Source organism: Wasmannia auropunctata, unplaced genomic scaffold (assembly GCF_000956235.1).
Source record: "Wasmannia auropunctata unplaced genomic scaffold, wasmannia.A_1.0 LD335400.1, whole genome shotgun sequence".
Taxonomy (NCBI): Eukaryota; Metazoa; Arthropoda; class Insecta; order Hymenoptera; family Formicidae; genus Wasmannia; species Wasmannia auropunctata.
This window is the reverse complement of record NW_012027490.1, coordinates 792392-817431: the sequence shown is the minus strand read 5'-3', so window position 1 is coordinate 817431 and position 25040 is coordinate 792392. Positions and strand designations below refer to the sequence as shown.

General features: G+C 36.2%; 1 long non-coding RNA gene across 1 annotated transcript in view; it reads right to left on the bottom strand.

Annotated features, from left to right (window-relative positions):
* Positions 1-8178: 8178 nt before the first annotated feature.
* LOC105457085 overlaps positions 8179-25040 on the bottom strand; it is a 56423-nt gene continuing 39561 nt past the window's right edge. Inside the window, exons 3-4 of the long non-coding RNA XR_975339.1 lie at positions 9654-9692; positions 8179-9355 (exon numbers count right to left, since the gene is read on the bottom strand). This is a non-coding gene — a long non-coding RNA (uncharacterized LOC105457085). The remainder of the gene's footprint in view (positions 9356-9653; positions 9693-25040) is intronic.

Below are 25040 nucleotides of genomic sequence, written 5' to 3'. Positions count from 1 at the left end.
AGAGAGAGAGAGAGAGAGAGAGAGAGAGAGAGAGATGCACCGTGTAGATAGAGTTCCGCAAGAGTGAAAAAACATTTTCTTATTAGCGTGCATCAACTTCCTAGAGAGCGACCATCGAATGCTACAAATGCAGTAGAAGAAAGCATATTAACCATGCACGTGCTCACTTTGATTGCCTCGCGATATGATCCTCCGGAACACAGTTCTGAGAAATAATAGAATATAAATGTTTTATGCCTCTTTACAGACTGCAAAGCACGCTCGCAATACGCAGTGGATACGGAAAATTCCACACTCGATTCTTTCGCAGAAAGATCACAACAACAGCGTTTGACGCATTTAAAATAATGATTAAGTGATGTCTTCGTTGAATTTAAACGACTTGCGAGAAATTGTTCAAACGCGAGAATTCATAAATCATTTGTAAAATATAATTGATATATGTAGCATTATACACACAAGTAAAATTTATCAATTTATATTTAGAATTGATTTATTAAGATTGATATATAGCTTTATTTACATTTACAATAAAATTAAAACAATTACTTTAATAGAAACTTTTAGCTCCTTTCGACAGAGCTATTTTGCAGTTCACATTTTCTATTTCGTATCTTATTATGTAACAAGACGGTATCTTAGATACATAATCATTTTTATCTTCTGAGACCAGTATAAATATTCAAAAGGAAGATATTGTTACGCATATGTTTGTGCAGCTCAGTGTTGTCTCATGAGAAATGGTAGACATTCGAAAGCTCATGGCACGCACACCGTGTGCGATTTCGACGCAAAGGTCGAGCTAGTGCAAGATATGACTGACTCTACCATTCTACTTTCATCCTTTGAAAAATGATCGTATTGTCAAAATACCGTCTGACTTAGTTTCTCACCTGTGCCCCTCTTCGTTATTTTTCTTTGTGCAGCTCGTCTATGATCCCTATTTTTCCTTATAAATTATTCCCGAAAAGGACAAAAAGCTTTAGAATGAGAATGGGAATTGTATGCGCGGAAATGACTCCCCAAATTATTAATGTCCCTATTCTTGGCCATTTTTACTTAACTTGCACGAAAAAATTTAACACAGTACAATTGACAAATGTTAAAAATAAGATTTTGTTGGATATATGAAACTAAGTTCTCTTTGGAACAATTAGTTACATTAGCGATGAAAATGATACTTATTAAAAATATTAGCTATAAGACAGAACTAATATAAAGCGATAAAAATTGAATAAATATAAAATATACATAACGGAATTTTACCTATATAGGTATTAGAATTAAAAATGTAGCCAAATCAAGAGACAATATTATTTTATCAAGATTATTTCAATTAGTATATACGCATATCTTTCTCTAGAACCTGATATAGTCTTGAAAAATGGTTTCACTGTCAAAAATAGCTTACGCTCGACTTTGTCACCTGTTCTTTCCTCATAATTCTTTTTTATGTGCCAGTTGCACATATGTATCGTGCGCAGCTTATTTTAGAAATGCTTCGTACATTAGAGTACTTTATCAAACGAGATGTACTGAAAAAAAAAAAACAATTTACAGCACAGTAATCGCGGTATCAGTACAGTGATTTCGCTGAATCGACAAGTGGATGCTCGATAATAATATATCTTATTCTCATTATAGTAATGTTTTCATCATTAATTGTGAAAAATTATGCAATATTAAGCAATAATGCTGAGTATTATATAATTATAGGAAACGCACTATATATTTATTTCTATCATCTCTATATATTTTATAACTACAAAATATAAGCGTTCAATGTAATTATAGTAAGCTGTATTAACTTGGTTTTTTGCGTTAAGGATTCGCGCGAAATGATCATATCCGTAAGGTAAAAGCACAAGTGCCGCATGTCGCATTCTATTCGATTTTCATCGTGGTACGTTTGAAAGCCGTCTTTTGCCAGCGAGGCAACAGGTTGCACAAGTGGAAGAGATTGCAAACTTTGCGAAGGTCAAACGTAGCCGTGCATCGTCTTCGTTCTATCATCCTCGAAAGATGACATATGTATATTGAGATAACGTGGTGACGCATCTCTCTCAAACATGCTCATATATAGGTATGTGATTTTCTGCGCGGGGACAACTCAAGTGGTGATACTGCAAAAATTTCAACCAGACGATTTTTCATATGATATTGTTCTATTCTTTTGGTTAAGAAAGAACTGATAAGAATTGAACGAGATTGATAAGAAGATGATATTGAGAACATCAGCATTATGATTAAATAAAGTTGATCAAAGATATTATATCGTAGCTGTTATTGAATCGACGTTAAATTAAGCGGTAATTATTAGTGCAACGAAACAAAGCATTAATTCAAATTTCTCTGTATAAGCGATAGCCGAATAGATGGTAGGTATATCGATTACATAACGTTCAATGAGATGATGTTCCGGCAAATATGTACAAATAAATCTTTATAAGATAATGGGAAACTGCTTTACTGCCTAGCGAAGTAAACTCGCCGCTGTTGAAAACTGAACTAGCCTGCGCAAGCGGGTAATCAGAGCCAGAAACTTTGCTCAATTTAACTTTGTTAATAAGCTGCTTCGACGCATTTCTGTCGAGAATAAAATTTCCAAGATGGCTTCGGGATTGGTCGAACTTGTGCTATCCTTTAAATGAAGTTATTAACATAATCAAGCGTCGCAGCTAAGCCGCATAGTGGACTACTTAGTAGATATCGCAATTACAACTCTAGATAATCATGGAGTTATTAACGTTCATATGGGAATTTATGCACGAAAGGGATGATTACTTTCTGATGCGAGAGAGAGAGAGAGAGAGAGAGAGACTAATTGTAAATTAAATAACACGATGATAAAAATCCGGACGATATGAAATAAAAGTCAGCATATTAAAAAAATATTGATGATTTGAAAGCATATAAAAATGTGATATTTCTTATTATATAAGAAATGACATACAGTGTCATTTCTTAAATATGCACACAATTTTATTTTAGAAAAGATAATTTATATCGTAATTGCAAACGGTCAATATCGCGGCGGTTTTATCATCACTTAACGAGGTTGCAATGAATGTCCTGCTTAGAGGAAGAATTATTGACCAGACAGCTAGACAGGAACATCCATGATACTCATCAAGCTAATACAGCGAACGCAAAGTGAAGTATGGCCTTTAGATCTGAGTACTTCCTCGTAATGTAGTAGATTGATGACTTCGGTGTTTGTACTCATCGCATTAATGCACATACGCCGTATCATGAATTTACCAGTTCACTGAATAGAGCTTTATTACACTGTAAATCGATCAAAAAGGACAAAGTCTGAAATGCAACTAATGTTTTTTTTTATTGTTGAAAAAAACGACATATAAATATTCAAGTCTTTCTCTTTTGAACGAAAATAAACGAAGAAATATTACTTTCACCAATTTTTAATTTGATATTTTTTGTTTTTACATTAGTATATTATAGAATAAATATTTACGGAATAATTCATTTGTATAAGTTGCGCGATAAATACAGACAGAGAAATCGTCGTATCACATTTGCTAAAGATTATATAATTTCAGAAGAGTAACACCTTTATAGCGGCAGTTAAACTTATAATCAAATTTTGCTAAAAGCAGGTCGGCTCTATATTATTGACGATTAACTATGCGCTCGTTACAACTAACTCAAATGAAATGTAGGGGTTGAATCACCAATTATTATGCTGAGTTCTACATTTTCAATTGTGTAAAGGAAGATAATATGTAGGTAATATAATTAATCAACATGGAAAAATTTTGTGAAATAAATGCATAATTTTCTAGCACTATTCATAATTTTTTTTTATTTTAATAACCTAACAACGAGTGTTAACTACAAGATATTTATATGTACATACACATTGTGTATACGTTATAAATGATTTATGCCGTACCTCATAAACACATCAGTACTGAAAGATGTATAAAAAAAATCATCAACTTCATTAAGATATATTGTCATAAAGAATAATTAGTAATTATTTATAAGTATTTGAAAAGCTTTTAAATATAATAAATCAGTATAAATGTCATGTAAATGTCAAGATAAAAAAAATGGTTAAATCATCTTTGATCGCTTTGATATAATTAGATATAATATAATTTTATAAAAGCATTAATTATTAAATGAATAAACATTACGATTGCAGTGAGATGCAAAAATCGCTTTAATTGTGATTAAATAAAAATCAATATTTTTGTTCTTTCATAATAAAATCATATAAAGAAGAAAAAAAGAGCAGAAATCCTTAAGAGAGGATGCAAGATTTTGTCTCCTGTAAGAAGCTATGCCGACTACTAATTTGCATAAATCGCGACGACAACGAGTGGTCGGCGCTTCGCACTTCGCTAACTACTCGCTTAGTATAGCTCACAAAATACCGAGGAAGCTGAGATCTTTATGGCGGTGATAAACCCGACCTCTCGCCAGCTTCGAGTTACAAATGACTACTGGTAGCTGAAAACTATTGCCTCGCGGCTCTATACACGGAGTGCTTGGTTTTACCGCATCTCTCTTTTATATTTACAGATTCTTTTGCAAACTCCTACACAGCGCTCTTCGCTTAGCGAAAGTTGTGCGGAAGATCTATTTTCCAATAATTTTTTCGCATTCCAAATTAAAGGTCTCTATGTAATCGATCTGACGAATACTTGAATCAAAATTCTGGAAACGTAGAATCTATTTTCAAGAGTTCAGTACAAAAATATAACATTTTATTATATAAATATTGATTTAAAAAAACTCGATTTTTAACCTAATAAAGAATTCTTCGTGTTCAATGAAATACAACCGTGTAATTATAGGACTGAACACTTTTATAAGACAAATTATAGTCAATTTTAAATAAACCTGATACACCGTGTATATACGACTCGTATACACTTTTTGATTCTAACCTCGTGTTTTCTATCTTCCTTCATCCTTTCGTTGTTCCTTTCTACATTCGCTGACCCCACTAGTAGCAAGTCCTCGCAGCTGGTTAGACGCGTGAAATAGGACCGCTCGTAAATCCTCGTAACGTCTAACCACCCCTTTCCAACTTTTTCCGAACCCCTCGCATCCCCTCGCATTTCCTCGCTCCTTCTACGTTGCCGCATTGAGTTTATGAGGATTATCAAGGTAGTAATTGTTATTAAATAGTTAACGTTATGATCCGAATAACAGCGCGTAATTTAATTAATAGTAACGCGAGTCAAACGTATGCGAAAAAGCTTTGTGTCCTCGCGTGCACTGATCTAAAAATAGCATATGCGTCTTTATTATTGACAACAGTTGATCTTTCCATATAACCAAGCCGAAATACATATTTTCACGATAAATGAAAATGGAACTAAATATATCCGGGCGTTTGTTCCCGCTGCAAATACGGTTAATAGTCATTTTAGCGTGCGTAAAATCTATGCGACGCGAATTCGGCTTCATCCGTCCCTATATTGGCTGACATATCGACGACCGACCGCGCATAATTAATAACATATATCGCAAGAGGCATGCGGAAGCAGCGACGGCGGAAACACAAATACGCGTTTAATGAACACGAAATGGAATTCAATGTGACTATGAAGTAGTGACATGGTGGATGTTGAGCGCTTTGGCGCGTTTTGCGAGAAATGACGATAGGGATGAGCATCAAGATAACGCATATGTATCGGGGTATTAATAGAGCTTAGCGTAAGCCTAAAAATGATTGTAATAATTGTAATCGTAATTTTCGTTAAAGGCAGTTACATTCCTATTTGTTAACTCCGATCACTTTGATAATTATAATTATCTTGTTACACTGCATTACATGCTTTACTGTTTACAATGTAAAACATTACCCGTTGATGATAACGTACAAATGTATTAGAAGAAATTTATGTATATGTTCTGTATGCCCGTCTATTTGAGAAAAATGTCATTTAACCGTCGAAGTAAGAGGGAAAGAAACCGCTTGAAGAGAAGATGGAGGCAAGCGTGTAAACTAAAACGCCACGGAAATTAATTGCCAAGACCTCTCTATGCTTAACTGAAGCGAGCAGCTGAGCAGCACCACCCACAGGCGGGGTGGGCACCTCTTCGATCGAACGGAAAAATTGACATCCTCGTGGACGATGCATAAAACGCTACAATAACCGGATGCCACGGTCTGTTTAATATCCGGCCGATAAGAAACTTCCACAATACGCAGCGTGAATGAATAATCGTATACAAATGGGAAAGAAATGCTAAGACATACATAATAGTATATCGATTATTTTATTTATTATGAGAAATTTATTAAGAGAATATATATTTCTTTCTTAATAAAAAAAAAAAGTTCTTGTTTAGCGTACGAAGAGTAATGATATAAATCGAGTGATTACATGACCGCTACGGACAAAGGTACATATGTAGTAACAAGTTTCACTATTCTGAACTACAATCTTCCATTAAAAAAAAAAATTTTTTTTTTAAAGAAATGAAAGGGCTATGGAATTTGAAGACAGCGACGTCGTGTTACGTTAGAAAGACGATATTGCATAAAAGTGTCTATTGATTTGAGATATAGTATCGCGAAAGAAAAGAGGACGACGGACAACGACGACATTATGGGAGTTGGGGAATGGAATAGGAGGCGTCGCTCTGTCGAGCGAAAGCCGGTGAAGGCAGAGAGAAGCGGTGTAATAAAGCGAGCCGTGAGAGAAGCACGCATCGAGGAGGCAACGGCCACCGTTACAGTTACGGCCTTCTTCGATTTCAAGGGGTCGGCAAGATCGGGCTGCTTACGCAATACTCGTCGTCTACTCGTCGCTTCGTTATAAGAACGCGGCGAAATCGAGTAATCGCGTTTCCGTGACCGTCTTGCGCGCTCGCCTGCTTACGGAAAGCGGCTCTCCTGGAATAAATTAAACGCGCAATTAAATCCCGGGACGCGCGGGATAGCAGTTGATATCGCATTACGATCGATTATAAGGCCAAAACCTACTTTTTGCTGATGAGCATTCGACTCTCCTGTCTCGTTTCTATTAGGAAAATTATTGAGCGTCAAATCTTCGATAATGCTAGACGTCTATTATTTTCTTTACATTCATAAATATTGAATATCACAAATTTATGTATAGTAAAATGTATCATTACCAAGTGCGTCTAACATCGATTTTGTAGTTAAGTAGCATATTAGAAACCGACTTTATATACACGTATGTAGCTGTGGTATTTAAAATCTTTTTGATATATCATTTTATATATTTGCAAAATAAGAACAATAATTGTAGTTCTAATGCATGAATGAAACAATAGCAAAAAAAAAAACCGCTGTTTGCGTGACGAGAAAATAGGTGTGGTATTCCAGGGTTAACGAACGCGTGTTACATATTTCATTACTTACATTATACATATATCGTCGATTGTATACACATACAACACACAACATATCCGAGACATTAATATATCTTTCTAAGAATCACTATAACTCTCTTTTGTTCTAAATTCTAAAATATTTTATTTTAAAATATTCTTTTATCCTTTATGTATAAATTAAAACATCCTGTAGGGCGGTCATATTCAGTGCATAAGAAAGTAATATTTTGACTGTATACCTTGAATAATGTAACAAAATGCATCATAGAGAGAACATGAAGTCAACCAATCAGGGCTACCGTGGCCACCGGCTGGCCAGACGGTTCGACGGTAATTGGCCAGTAATTGTGTTTACTAATTGATATTACGACCTTACCGGTTGTGTGTAACTCGAGCACACCCCTGACGATATCGGAAAATTTATCGCGACATGTTTGCTGTCGAAGAAAGCGAGTCGATATGGTATCTGTTCATAAACTTTTAAAGTTTAATTATACGGTTTTAAAAAACGTATTCGACAAATAATGAGACTGTAACAGTCCTATTTGTATGTAATTTAAGAAAAAATATTTAACAATTAAATTAATAACATAAAAATTAATAATAAAATTAATAAACTATAAAAATCTTCTTTATAACGTATAATTGGAAATAAGAATCATTTGTGTTTTCTAAATGATTCTAAATAATTTAAGTAATTAAGTGATTTACAAAGTTGCGTCGTGAGGAATTAAAATCGTACATTTTATAATTAATTATAAAATATAAAATTTTAAAAATGAGAGTTTCGTGAAATAAAAGATATTTCTTTTAAAGTGAAAGTGTAAATTAGATTAAAATACATATTTTCAACTTATTTTACTAAAAACATTTTTTTGGTGCAAAGACATTTAATTTGTTCAAGAAAAAAGCTTTACATTATATCGTCGCTTACACATCTATAAAGTGATCCGCGAGCGCGCGATCGAGGTGCAGCGATTTCTATTCCGATCACGTACGCAGCTTCGATCAATAAAACTTTGCCGACTTCCAGAGACCACGCAGACGATTCTACGTTCCTGAGGGAGAATAAGGACCCCTTGAATAGGAATCGAAGCGATCGCGGAAGAGTATGCCAAAATTCATTTTATCGCGCTACTATCGCTTAACGCTCCATTTCATCTACGTGAAATTCGTTGGCATCAAATTTGGATTCCGTTTTACAAGCATTAATATAAAGCAGTATTAAATACCTACTACTCAATTTTATCTTATTTAGAAAAAAACAAAAGTCAATAATCTAACTCATATTGTTGCAAATTAGACGAGTAAACAGACGAGTAAACAGGATCAATTATTGTCAGAAATAATTCAAGAGGTAATAATTCGCTATTGATTATCTCTGCTTGCATAAGCATAAGCTATAACGCTTGATGAGTAGACTGTCGATGAAAAATATTAAAAACAGACGTAAAAAATCAAATAACTTTCAAAGGGCTAGAAATCATTAATAACCTGTCGGTATATGATTGTAATTGAGTTATTAATGAAAGATGCAAACTTTCGATATGGTAAATACGTTAGGCTTTACGGTATAAGCTTCGCGATAGGTAGACGGATTTTTTTCATTGCACTTTTAATACATCTTATAATAAGATGAGAAGTAGAAAGAGCGGGAAATCGTGAGAGGATTGCCGCAACTTCGCCGCAATGTGTTGGATAGGATAGATTTTTAATTTTGCGAATTCCTTAATTATTTCCACAGTTACTTTTAAAGCCAGACGGTCTGGCTAGGTCGGGCCAATACCGTACCGCGACACAATCTCGTGCCTGTAATTGGAAAAGGTTGTGGAGGTTGTCTTCCTTCATTGCGAGACAGTGGTAGGAGGTGTAGTTCAATCCCCGCTAGCAGTTCTCGGTAAATAAAATTCCGCCCACCATATAGCTATCGCCCTATTGTATTTGACTGTATCATTTCATGCATCTTCATTCATGTAGAATTATTTTCGAATTCTTCTCTTTTCGCTTCTGTCTGACAATGAGATTCATTCGCGCGTTAAAATAGATTTCCGAAATAATTTCATTGCTAATATTTAAAATGGTTGTGTACTTAATTACATATATAATATCGACAAATATCTGTGCATAATCACATCAGCACGTATTCTAATATATGTATCTATATTAAAATTAAACTAGATAATAAATTCGATTAATTTATATTGTTACAATTTCACGAGATAAATTCTCCACATTTATTTCACTTTTTTCGACAGTTTTTTAATAGTGCAATCTTGCGTAATTATAAAGAAATATTTGTCTGTACTCACGTATCAGAAGAATCACGACGAAAGGTTGTTAAGTGACACCTGAAACAAAAATTGTAGTGTGAATAAATTAAGATAAATTGAGATGTATTGAGTTGAAATAACGTAAATACACTACATAAAATATATAGAATACCTTTCCAATGAAGACAAAAAAAATTATTTAAAGAAATATGTCGCAAGTTAATGGCGTTTACGGTTATTCAAAATTTTGCAACACAATGCTTTCGACATTAATGATTTAAGTTAATATCAGACGCGAGAGCATGATGCATTTTGGCCGCGAGCCCCGTAATATGTATCTCGTCGTTACGTTGGCGACACGGCATATACGCGCGCGAAAACGATATTTCACACACAGTTTGATGAGCTCCCCGCATTAAGCCGGGGGTAAGTAATTATCGACTGAGCAGTGACCAGGATGGCCGGGCTCGGCCACTCCCTCCTGGGGTGTCCCAGTGCGTGTCACCGCATTAACCACCCCTATACGGACATCGTTCTCATCAAAGTTCAAACGCTGCATATCTCCGATACGTCATTGTAACCTCTGCACGGCTTAATTAACGAGACCGGACGTAGCGTCGTGGACAAGTATTAGTTTACTTCGATATCCGTGTCGCCTCCGAAAATCACGTTACGGATTGAGCTTCATTGAGCGGCACGATAGAGAAAAATCGAATATAATAACAAATAACAATAGATAAATCTGTCGTTTGCGCAATATTTTCTCATGTCAGTAGTCATAATAGTGCACTTACATATACATATAACAAAATGCATACACGCGCATAGATTTTTTGATAAAACATGTTCACCAATTGGTAAATAATTTGTAATAATGATATATTTATTTATTATATGTATATAACTTGTAAAACAAAATAAAGTACAATATTATGAATATAATGAAGAATAGTTAAACATATCAGAATATATGCTGATATGATCATGCCCGCAGATATTTGTTGATATTACAGTAATTAAGTACACAATATTTTAAACAACATTTTCATTAATATACATATATAATCTTAGGACATACTAATATCAATTTAATTAAAAGGGTCTTACTCAACGAATAAACATAACGAAAGCATGACAGGGGAAAAAAGTTAATACATGAAACAGGGATTGTATATACGCACGAGACGCTAACTCGTGCTAATAACCGTATGCAATTAATAAAATTGGGTACACGAAAATCCCGGATAAAGCCACCGTTACACAAATTGCATGAAAATGTTATTTTATCGATAATGTTATCGTAACATCAATAAAACATTATCAACATTAATTTCCCTTGCGTTAAATCGTTGAATTTGATACTGCGTAAATTTTCGATTATGCAATGTCAATGCATATAAATTTTCAGTAAAAAATTTTTTTAATTATTATTATCGAGAAATCAACGTCGCAATTTTCTGAGCTATATGTGTTTCAAACATTTAGAAAAGAAAAAAATCCACACAGGTCCTTAAGTAAAATATATATGTATAAATATCGATAATAATCTATACATAAATTAATGTATTCATTCCTCATGATGCTTATACATCATGTGTGTGCTGTGTATTATCCATACATATATGTATAATATTATTCTAGTTTCTTAATGACGCAAATATTTTTACACACAATTATAACATAAGAATCTATTTCCGGTAATCAGAAATAGATGATGGGTATTTTTTGGACTTCTCGTTTAACGAGGAATGAACTTCTGAATCAAGCGAGAAACGGGATTTGACGCGGATAAGAGACTAAGACCGAGAGAGAAGTCATGTTGGGACTATTTCGCCGATTTGGCCGGTAACATCGTTAAACTTCGAGGGTAGAGCACTCTTTTCTCCCTCGTGACTCGCAATCAGTCGATTCTCGACGGTGCGACGGCAGCGTCCAAAGCTTCCCTTCGAATTACCACCGAGAGAACGATCTGGTCCCGCCGCAGAATCAACCATCTCTCCTTTTTCCTCGCCGGAAAAAGAGAGATAAAAATATTCGGTAAAATTGGGATTGCGAGCTTGCGTGTCTTTGAAGAATCTCGTAATTCATAAGTCGAGTTTTGAATTTGCATTAATTAAATTCAAGTTAGCAATCGTTTTCCATTAGCTCATTTTCAAGGTACATGCGTATACTATAATTGATATGACCGTTATTCATCAACCAATTCAAATAAATTTCTATTGGTATCTCCACAAGCGTTGCAACATCTCTTCAAGTTATGCTTTTGTCCTTGAGTACAAAATCCGTAAAAAATTACAAGTCCATCTCTTGAGATCGTCTTTTTATCAGTTAATAACATCGACGCGACGCTATATCCGAATATCCACTTGCTTTGAGCCGCGACGAGATCCACAATATTAGTTCCTCTCGGTAGACGTAACAAACGCAGGTAGGGGTTATTTTATTCCTCTGTTCCGCGTGCGCGGGTGAAGAAAGAAACTAAAGGCTCGCGGCGAAGCGCGGCGAGGTGGGGGACGGGACGAGGAGAGATCGGCACAGGAGGAGGACATTATGAAAGCATTTTCCTAACCGACTGGCAAAGCCCCGAAGACATTTATCCCGCGAAAAATGAAGTAAAATAAATGTAATGTAAAAGGCAAACCGCGATGTCGGCGTACCAACGAGTACGGTGTCTACGCCTGTGCCAGCGCAGGCAGAGCCTCCGTTTCTCTATCTCCGCTTCTGCGAAGTCTCCGACTTGTTTTCGTGCCCTCCTTGTAGCGCGCGGGGACGAAGGGCGATTTTCCGCGAGCCATGGTACAAGGAGTAACGGAAAATGAAGAAACGGCTGACGACGGGATGAAAGGAAGGGGTGGTAACGGGGGGAGGGGGACGAATCTTCAACGACTCGCCTTGTCTCGTTGAGGATGCTCGTTCCTCCTCCCCCTTTCTCTGTCCCTATCTGTGCCTGCAGAGATTTTTCCTTCTTCGGCACTCGTCCTTCTTTTTATGCCTCTTTCAATATGCTCTTCTAACCCTCCACCGACCGCTTGCACCGGTCACGGAGCTCCACTTTTCAACTTGACATTTTTAATTCTTTTTTTACTTCTTCTGCACGTAATCGTCTTATGAAAGAGCAACCGAAGCAACCATTCGAGAAAGAACGTGCGACGATATGCCGCGGACTGTCGGCTCCCTTACGATCCTGTCTACTTTTCACCAGTCACGGGCTAGCGATCGTCTCCTCGGGACGATTCTCCGCTTTGCACTCGCAGATTTGTCTCATGGCCCACCCGAGATCTTCTTAGTTCTCTACAGCGAAAAAGAAACTTCAGGAAACATATGCCGCACGAGATCTAAAGTAATGAATTTCACGAGTGAGCTCATGTAGAACGCAGCGCGATAAAAATATGTTGTTAGAGAGACAATTATAATATAATGCGAGTATTTATAGACCTCATTTTAATGTACGGTATCTACGAAAAGTAATTTAATTTAATTATGCATATCGCTAACAATTCGTAACGCTTAAAATCCAATTATTAAATATTTATTATAGAAGTCGTTCTTGCAAAATAATTAATTTTTAATTAATTGATAATAAAATCTTTTTATAAAAGATATCGCGAATTATGAAAAAGATGTTCGTGCTTGTTCGTACAGTCGATTAGGTCCTGCCTCTGTTATCGACATTCGTATATAACGTTCGATACTGAATTAACAAAAATACGATTATCCTATTAAATCAAGTATCCCGAGGAACACGAGGGCAAACTATTGACGATAAGATGCCGCGCTCTCTCGAAACGCCAGGCGTAGTTGCAGCCAAACGAATCGGATCGGTTCGTAGGAACGACGATGTGGATTGGGACGACTGGTGACTACTGAAAGGAACCGTGGAAGGAAGGCAGGAAGATATTTACCAGCGTCTCCTCTTACAACCTCGGCAAACTTCAATTCCCCTTTTCCGCATCCTGGCTCCCTCGTATTTACAATCGGTTACCCGATGCCTAATCCGATGAGAGAGGAGAAGGGGACAGACTGTCGTGTCGTAATTTAAGGTGAACGCACGAGAGGCACGAGGGGGTTCAACTCACGCTCGTCAAAGAGTGTCACGGAGCGAAGTAGAAATTGCGAGGTTTCGTCAGCCGCCGCGCCGCGCCCTACTGAATTTCGGTTACTTGTCACTTGTTAGTCATCGAAAACCATTCGATTAGATATCAAAGTAAAACGTTTGGAGTAAATAAATTTTCAGACATGATATGATATTTCTACTCCAAGTATAAACACGATTCATAAAAATTGCACGTCCATGCATATCTATATGTATACAATATAATGTTATATGGTGATATAGAAATATCGTTCCACTAAGAGATGTAACTTTTGCGAAACTCAAAGAAAAGACACATAGAAAAGTAATCTGGGAATATAGCTTGAACAAGCGGGGCGTGTTAAAGTCAGAAAATTGGAAATAATCCGCCACCGATGAGGATTCATGAATTTCCGAGAATAATTAGCGATACATGGCACGCCCCATCTGCATTTTGCTATACGTGCCGCCAGAATGCCAGATCCATGATTTATTTTCGCACAAATGCGCACAATTAACGCAATTCCGGTATCAATCCAATATTTTGGCCGACACAAACCTGATACACGTGCGAGCAAGTATATTTTTGTTTATTTCCCTCTTCATGCCGCATCCTCGCTGAACGATATTTGCAACGGTCTGTTACGCGTATGCGCATACGTTGCACGCTGGAATGCACTCGATAATTGCTACTATTTAAAATTGCATCTCCCACCGCCTTTTTTTTACAAATTTCGTGATAAATATCCGAACGGTGGCATTGCTTTATGCGGATTGGAATGTGTACTGCCAACCGATGATTTTTTTATGCAAAAATATGCAACGGATCATGGAGAAAAATATGATTCGAGTGATTGCGCACACCAACAGTATCTACACATGCAGAATAGAATTAAGTGACGCGGCACTGGCACTGTATGCAGGAATAATAAGAACCCAAATTACGCCTTATAGTTATAGAGGATTTTCTATCTTGATTTCCTCATTTGCTCAAGTCAATTTCTCGATTAGATGATATTTTGAAATATCGACAATCCAAATATATGTATATATGGTAAATATAAAAGAGAAACAAATACACAATAGTAAATTTTTAATAAGCAGTTCATTTAGGCCATTTAACAAATGATTTGTTCGTTTTACGTATTAGTATTACAATTAGTATTATAAAACGAATACCCGAATTGTGATAGGAAATGCATATCGTTCGACGAACGGTGAGTTTCTCAAATTCCATTAATGTATTCAAAGAACGACCAAACTAGCGATATCTGCCAAGCTACTCGGGTAGTTAGTGAGGCCTCCTTACCTTATAAATATTCAAATTGGTAACAACCCTTTCCTCGCGAAGGGAGAGTCGTGCGCTTGAATTTTTGAGGATTAATCGAGGCGAAATTTAGTGGTTACTCTCATTTAAATGATCGTTCTTCGCGAGAAAACCATTATTTCAGGCTACCGGTATCAGTGAAGCATAGTTAAACGGCCTGTGTCTGACTATTGGATCACTTTCAAACGTAAAAATGTGTAAAATCATTCATTTTATGTAAATGTAATTTATTAACAAAAATTGTCTGATTTCATTTGTAATAAATTAGAGATTAAAAGAGAAATTAATAATATTAAATTAATAATTAAGCGAATTATTCCGATATCTTATTTAAAAGCTTTGGAAAGTTTTACATAAATATATCTGAAAAATGATATTTAAAGTATAAACTGTCATAATAAAGAATGTGACAATTTTATAACGGATATGCAATCATATAAAAAAATAATAGTTATTGTCTTGTAATAATTAACAAATTAATATTTTGATGGTAGTTTCATATAGATAACCAAATAGATTAGTTGGTTAATTCTTGTGTTTTATTCTTCTTATTAAACGATATATAATAATGGAAGAATAAATCGATAGCAAAAAAAGAAAAAATTATTTTATAAATAACTAGCATTTTTCAACATATACGTCTCTAATGTGATAAAGAAATTAAATGCAATTTTAAACACTAATCTATCATTAAATTAATAATATATTAACAGTTTTTAAAGTTTGTATTTTGTAACTTTTCTGATTTATATCAAATCCAATCACTTAAAAAACGTGAATCTTTTTCAAGCGTTAATATTCTATAGCTATAATAATTATAAGAAAATATAACGAGAGAAAAGATTCAAATCAGGTTGATAACGTATGCTGCTTGTCTCAAACATGACACGCAAACTTGGAAAGCTTTGAAAGAATTGACTGATACATCAAATAAATACGCTATCTTTTCTACAGATTGACATCGATTGAAAGGCTAGTAAACTACAGCTGCTTTAAAGCGATTGGCGACTCAGAACCTCAACGCTGTTGCGGTGTGTTCGCAATCCCACCAACCCCTCGGGCATGTGGCACACACCCTCTATTCTCACCCGTCGTGCTGTGGGTTCAAACATCCCGAGAACGGCGTCGAGGCCAAAGCAGGACTGAAACCAGAAGCGGAAACAGAGACGAGTACAAGGGCGGTAGAATGCCGCACGACGCGAGCGGCGAGAGGCAGAGAGGGCACGCAAGATGGAAAGAGGCGACGGCATCGGGTGCATCGTTCCGTGTTGAGTTTGCTTCTATGGTCTGAGTGAAATCGTTTCCTGCGGAAGAGCAAGCACTCCGTACCCACCGCCGAACATCACGATTTCCTCCGCGAGCCAATTCGTCGAACATTCGTCGACTTCCGGTATGTTATCCGTTCCGATGATCGGCAATATACTTGAAATTGAGATTTTCACTGCACGATAATGTACCGCGGAAGATTGAAATCTAGAGAGAACATTTTTTTCCTTACGTTACAAAAAATATATTACAGTAGTTTCGTATAGTGTACCTAACTACCTACTAATTAAATGTAATTAATATTAAAAAAACATTAAAATTGTACTAAATAGAGAACAATTAGAATGAAGAAAAAAATATATAAATTTATATATGTAAATATCATTTGAACGTATTTCTTTTAATTGTAGAAAAATGTATTGCCTAATCTCTTTAAGATTTAATTACTTCATGAGCAAAATAATTATTATAAAAAATTCTTAAGCTTATTTAATTTTAACTACTTGATTAAACATTTTTATTTTCATTTAATTTTTAATTTAAATAATTGCTTCACTTTAACTTAAAACACATTTAAAAAGTTTAATTAAAATCAATTAATTATTAATTAAAATAATACTATCAAATTTATTATTTCATGCTAGTACATTCGCATAATGATAAAATTATCGCATGATACGACAATAAAACAATTGATCACTTAAATACTGATATTCGCATATAGCATATCCAATATATTCTTTTCAATGATTATCTGGGAATATACAATCAAATATATCTGACACGCAAGCTCTACTACGGTCGATAGTTCTATTAAAAAATATACACCTTAACAATAAACTTTTTCTCTTCAATTATTGTTTTTGTAGTTTAAAAATTAATCGCGCATGCGGTATCTCAAGATATTTTCTATAAAAATAAATGCGAATTACTGATAAAAAAAATAAACAATTTGCTACGCAAATGGACTTTTTTCAGTCATTAGATGCTGTGATCGGTACTGCCACAAACAACGCCATCGCCAATAGACATCGAGCGGATCCGATGGTATTATGGCGTGTGTGTATCGCGATATCGGGTCTCGTAATGCGTGATGCGGGTAAATCCTCAGCGTCGCACAAAAAGCACGACTACCAAAGCTCCCGGACGCGCCTCTCCGTTTATAGCAAACAGTTACATGATGTGGCGAACGAGGGCTGCGAAGCGGCAAAATAGGGTTGAAAGAATGTCGAATAACCGAGCGTCACCGAAACGACAACACGGCTGATACGCGCCGTCGATAAATCGAAGGGTGCATCAGAATATCTTTAGCTACTGATTCGAGCATCTTCACGCGTACTCACGCGTGTCAACCTTAAGCTCTCAACGTACATTTTGAAAGATTATCACTAAAAATACTGGGAAGGACAAGACGAAACAAAAGTAATGCTGAAACGAGTAACGGCAACCATATGAAATCATCCTACGATTACATTTAAAATTGTGTAATTTTAAAAAAGATAAATACATTTTTGCATTTAGAAAAAAATATATATATATATATATATAATTTGTTGATACAGACAAAAGAGTTTTTTTTAATGCAAAAATGTATATATTTATCTTCTTTAAAATTATACAATTTTAAATGTAATCGTAGAATGATTTCACATGGTTGCCGTTACTTGTTTCAGCATAACTTTTGTTTCGTCTTGTCCTTTCCAGTATTATATGTACTATAATAATGGATTAGAAATGTTCTTGGGGAGAAGAATGCTGTAAATTGGACCTGAATAAGGTGATAAGTATCGTTTCAACGATAGAATGCGGCGAGAGAAAAGAAGAGAAAGATAAAAGGAAAGAGGTAGATGGGTGGTAAACGAGTAAGATGGCGGCTGTCAACCCTTGAACAATTTTAAATGTAAATGTAAATTAAAGTATTGGCTGCGTTGCTTGCTGTCTAGATCCAGGTTGGGGACGAGCGACAACAGCCTGCCTGCCGTTACGGTGCATTTACATATTAAGTGGCCGCGACCCAATAACATCCCGTTCCACAGAGTTTCACGTACTTTATCGTTCTCCCTACCGATGCCGATGCTGGCAATACAAGACTCGATACGGATCTCCTGTCATCTGATAGCGTGAAAATAAGAATCTGACTACGATCTATCATGACAGTGGTAAATAATTCATGACAAAAATATACCCCCCCGCTTTTCTCTCTCTCTCTCTCTCTCTCTCTCTCTCTCTCTCTCTCTGTGTGTGTGCCTTTGCCTCTAATAAATCTATTTCATGCATTCTCAATCGTTTTCATAATTAGCGGTTTTAAAAATATTTCGTATTATTGTAGTTAATATCTTGTATTAATATTTTCAGAAAATTGCTATTGCATACTGAAGGCGATCCATGTGAGAGCAGGCATTATTAATGCATGATACACGATGCACGATCAACCATAAAGGCGCTATTCACAGAGTCAAATTTATGGGCGCGTGACATCGAATATTGTTTTTCCCTTATCGTACGCTAAGTGCATATACAGTTCGATACGAACGATGTTTTTCAATATGAGTGATGTTTGTTGACTCTCGACGTCAAAATAATGGAAAAAACATAACGGTATAAACTACAACAAAAATTGTCATCAGCGGGGTACAAACAGCTAATTCTATATAGTTACTATAGAAAATTTCAGTGTTTTTATTATTATTGTAATCTCATTGGTTGGTCAAGCATATGCGATTTTAAAAGAAAAATGTTTATTTTTAATATAATACACATTCTTTTTTATTAACTCACACAAAAATCTTGTAAATTAAAAGTTTAAAACGCAGAAGTTTTACTTAAAAAACATTTTTTCTGCAATGCTCAGTTCAATCATGATTAAAATAAGACTCAAGTTAATTAACATTGAAAAGTATTGGTCTGATGCTCATAACCACGGGGATCTTCATCCCGCGGGTGACTCTCACAGCATGGTCTGACGACAGGGAAGAGAATGAGAAGAAAAGAATGCCAAGCATCTTACACCACTGCATTGTAAGAAGTTTTGTCGCTTACGCAAAATAAACTTTGGCAAATGATCTACCATCCTGTAATGTACACTGGAATATATGCACGACAGAGAGAGAGAGGGGCGGGGGGGGGGGAGAAAGAGAGAGAGAGGGAAAGAGAGAGAGAGAGAGAGAGAGAGAGAGAGAGAGAGAGAATGTACGAACGAAGGACAAAGAGAAGCAAGAGAAGAAAAGGGCAAAGGAAATAGGCGACAAGAGTAAAAATAGCTTAATGGGTGGAGTTAGGGGGCGGAGGCGGAAAAGGGTCTCTTGCGGTACATTTGGGTTTTATTGAATATAACGCGCGTGTGGAACCCCAACTAGCTTTTCAAGACCTATCCCTTCAAACCACCCCATTTCGCGAACCACCCACCACCGACACCACTAAACCTTGTTCTCGCCGACAGTAGCGGTCGCTACGGTTATTACGGCATACACTGGCTTATGGCATTTTTGCGTGCATTTAGACAGTTCTTTTTTTTTTGGTACGTCTTTCTGCCCTTCGAGGCGGAGGCGTGCGGAGTTAACGGCCTCCCCGAGCGACTTCGAAAGTAAGCGCAGCCCGGCTGGCTCCTCCGGCCTCGTTATCGAACTCGACTGCACGATCCAGACTTTTATACGGTCTCTTACCGCTCTCCTGATCCTTGCCTCGAAAGGTTTCATTAGGGAAGGACCACGCGCGCGGATACTCCTCGCTCGCTAGCTCCCGAGAGTGAATGCTGCGAGAATCGCGAGATTGGGAGAAACTCTCGCTTCGGTAGATCGAGAGGTTCGGGAAATAATAAGCCTCGTATATACCGAACTGTTCGACTCGCGTTGCGCCTGTAATTATTTTCGAGCCACGGATCTTGGAAAACGTAAGCAGTTTCAAGACAGATGGATACAGATCGAATATCGAATTCGGAAATAAGATAAATGACGCTAATATAAGAGAGCTAATATTTACACTTAATTAAGTGTACGATTCATATAGAACTTTTCATATAAAGAAAATTCGAGTGCATAACAAAATTCAAGTGTACACATATTTTAAGCTCTAAATAAATTCTTCCGTGTGCGTTCGCGCGAATGGCATTTTCTCAGATGAATTAGCGACAGCTCAGTCACATAACGTACCGTCTCCTTTCCACACGATAGACAGGAATATTCGAACGGCAGTAACATGGGGATAGATCTTGACTCTACATTTTTTTCAAAGCTCTCTTTGCCGCGCTTTTTGCTGGTGTGCGATCGCAATGGGGAAATATATACCGATACCGCGTGATAAGAAAAGACGGCATCTTTCGGAGCATCTGTCGATCGCATCCAAAAGGAGAACGGAGAAACGAAGCCGGAGGTTGGAGGCTTTACGCAAACGTATTGCATAACCGTATCGTGCCGTTTCCGAAGCGCATCGCGCATTACGCGGGGATCAGAATGCTATGCCAGATGCAATACCTATGTACACCCGTCTATGATGTATGCCCATCTCAACGCATTTCAAATATCGAAAACAGAAGAAAGATGTTTGCCAAGTTTTAATCCTAAACAAACAACGTGTCTCGTAAGATTTTTACTTTTCACTGTCCAATTTTGTAATTTCTTGAGTAATAATAAAAAGCAATATATCTTTCCATAAATTTTATAAAACTTCCTATATATATATTATGTTTTACTATTAACGATTCTCTCTCCAGTACATTATCGTATAATTATCTTTCGTCGGTATAAAAAAAAAACTTGGCATATCTTGTATGCGTTTGTAAAAACGTTACGAGAATGATTATTGAAATAATTAATATGATATTAACATTTAAAAAATATCTGAATCAGAAACAATCAATCAATCTAAAATGAATTTAAATAATATTTTAATATTAATCGCAATTGATAATTAAGAACTACGTTTGTTCCTCCACTTGAACGAAATTTCATTTAATGAAAGACAACATTCGGAGCACATCCAGCCTGCGGTGCGGATGCGAGGATGGTGAGACCGGATCAAACAAAAGAAGTTATACGCGAACGTGCTATGGTATCGAGTTTTTCTAGTGCCTGAATCAGAATGCAGACTCGGCTTGGACCTACATACCTCCAGAAATATGCACATGATATTTGCATCAGTGCATGTGAATGGATAAAGCTACGTGCGTAACAGTTCGACAGAGTTTCTCAATCGCAACACTAGTTCGGGCAACAGGTATTGTCCCGGTTTCTGTTCATCGTAATGTTCAATATATCGATTAACAAATTATTGACATCGTACGAATTATATTTTGTTCCAATCGTTTCGATAAAAATTTTTTATAGTAATGCATATTATTATAAAAATTAAGAAAAAGTAAATAATCAAGATGCGATATAAATCAATTCTCGTGAATCTTGCATCTACAACACGTGCAGGCAACTAAGAATGGATAGTTATCCTTAAAGAGTAAATATTGCTAGTAGTCCAAATAATAAATTTAACTTATTGTTGAAGCCTTTTTAAACTTATTGAGATTAAGAAATAATTCGCCGAGAAAGAAAAACACGATATATCTTTCTCCTGTAGTCTTCATTAGCCTATGTACTCTAGATGTCGGCGCGGTTTCGCCGTGTGACAACCACTGATCGTCGGACAGCCGAACAATAAAGACCCACGTACAAAAGCCCAGTGGCATTCCTATCCATTCTCACATGCGAGGAGGTCGTCTGGACAATGCTAAAGCTCGCAAGCTCTGTACCAAGCCGGCAGGCTCGATATTAAAATACTTCGGCGTATCCGCCGACAGAAGGACGCAGGCGCCGAAAAAGTACGATCAGCAAACTCTTTCAAAGGAATCGAAAGATCTTGCTCACGCCTGCGATTCTACGAGAAATTCCACGGATTCTGTTCGAACGTTGTCACAATGTGTCTGTTCGCGTTGGAGCACTCGGTATCCTTTGATGTCCGGATCTGCTTATTGTTAATAAAAGCTTACTCGCGAGAAAAGAGTACTCGAGAGTACATTGAATCTGTCGTTCCTCGGAAGCAAAAGTAAAATGCATGCTCGATCTTCCAACGATGACGACGACGACATCGCGTATTTTTGTGAATACGTCCAATCGTATACCATATCAATACCTTTCTATCAATGATATTTCGTATTTCACTTCTCTGTAATCTTATCCGTGCAATCATGATGTTTTGAGTCAAATATATTGAATCGTCCGAGCACAGAATAGATACGTAGTCATAATTAAATTCTTTTTAATCATCAATTATCATTTTTCGATATTCATATCTCGTAAACTTGTCCACAAGTGTAGCAAAAAATATCTTATTCTCAGTTTTTAATTGTAAATCTAATTGTAAATATATATTGTCGGAAATAATACTTGGATAAAATAGCGGGATTGTATCGCTAGCTACCCCTACGAAGAGAATAGAATCGAAAAAATGCATTACCGCGTGCGTTTACGACGACAATATAGTGACATGGGTCTTCATAAATGTGGGGAGGAGTACCACGAATGTCAATAGAAAGAGAAAGAGAGAAAAAGAGAAAGAGAGATCATTTTTGGAGAAAATATATTTTTATCGAAACGCAAGCGTGGTACTGGATAGGTATACGGGATACGAAAAATACGCGTACAACATTTACCGTGAGTGAATTTTTGCGAACGAATCGGCGGTTCGGTAAGTAAATAACAATATCGTAAAAATTTATTGCAATACTCAAATCCATTTCAAGACAGTCGACGGACAGTTACGCAAGCTACACAGTTGACATTACCAGAGCATTGTGCGACTGCACGAACGAATTATTTGTCCGCGTTTATTACACATGAATATTTACGAACCGTAATTTAATGCGACCGCCTCTTCCAAAACCTTATAAATCTGGAAAGCGCTTAGGAGTGCGTGAGGCAAATTTCTCGTTTGTAATAAACTGCGGAATTGTGTGGCGCTCGAGAAAATGACAGCGTCTTTGTTTCTGTACAATGAATTTACAGCCCTGTAGAAGACCGAAAACATTTTAATTTAATGCAACAGGAATATTACCGACAAAGAGGAAACAGTACACTTTGCTGTTGTAATAATTTGTCAATTCTGTCTGTATTTTATTTTAACAAGCGCATAGTTTTTTCTTTATTTTATATAGTTTTTTAATTCAATCACCTTTCTATATATATGTATACATTCTTTATTATATTTTTAAACATATACACACATACACACAATAATATATGTAAATGACAAATTTATTTTATATAATAAAACTATGCACGCGTTCTAATCGGGATGAGATAAAAAGTGTTATAGAGGATCAAAGATGGGCGTGCGACCACTTAGAGCACGTAGCTGTTTATATAAAATAGTATACTTATGATTATGATGTTGTATCGACACAAGCACGCGTACGGACTGTATTTTAAAATTTTTATCGCTCTTCTATGTTTCTCCTATCCATATACAAGATACGAACATTTTATACGCAATTAAACTGTTATTTAATCTCTGACAACTGCAAACGATCAATCTTTTCAGCACTGTTATGCGTTATTTACTGCGATAGATGCATTGATTTTTGTTTCGTATATAACTGTGATACAGTTACAAAAGTGAAGCATAATAGGTATAAAAACAAAAGTGATTAAGTGCATTGAATGTTTGCATAACATTTTCTTTTTATTTTAAGTCGGAGTTCGTAATAGATTGATTTTTCATGAAATAGGTATTAAATGGTTATAGCTGATATACAAAAAATATTGAATATCATGTTTAATTATTAGATTTTTTACTTATTCAATATTAAATAAAATTTCTTGATTTTTTCCTGTATTATTATACTCGGTATAATTTACGTTATGTAAAATAATAGTATAATAATATCATTTTCATTAATCAGTTCATAGTTTTTGCGTTTTATTTTCTTGTTAAAAATTGGAAATATCGCAATTAAAAATGTCGTTGTTTGCGCAATAAATCGGCAATTCGGTAATCACCCATCAGGAATTTCGCTAACTCGAGTTTTATTTTAAACGAACGGTTTACTCTGTCGAGACTTGTACGTGGAATGAACCAGCCATATCGTAAATATTAAAGTTTCTCTACCTGCTTCTCATCTATTGCCTACCCGAAGACATCCTATATCTCGCACTTGGGATCAGAAGGCGGAGCGTGGAAGCTCGAAGGTATTGACTTCAATATATATAAAAGCACATATATATATATATATATATATATGTGCTTTTGATATGTTTTAATTCGTATTGGGATACACGGCTCGTGAGTGGTCGGCGATTGGTGTGGGTATAATCAGTACGGTGAGCCTCTGCGGCCTCTCCAACCCTCTATCAACCTCCGTATGTCTCAGGAGAGCTCAATCTTTCTCTTTTTCTAATCCTCCGTTCTTTTCCTTCTCTCTTTCTCTCTCAAAGGAAATTCAGAGACACTCCTGTGTGCACGTTCATCGCCATATATATTATACACACAACACACGCACAGCATCCGTACAATATACTGATACCAATACTAATGGGTATATAAATCTATATAGATTTATACATGTATGCGTAACTCTCATATGTATGTAGGCGTACGTCTGTATTTGTGTGTATAAGAGCGTGCAGGAGCGACAGATGAAACGCCAAAAAGACGCACGGCACCATTACAGAGGGTGACGAGCGTATAACGGCGTTCCTCTGAATAATTGAAGTTCGATCTTCGCTTGTCGAGAATATTAATGGAACTCTCTCACTCACTCATTCCCTCCCGCCCCCCC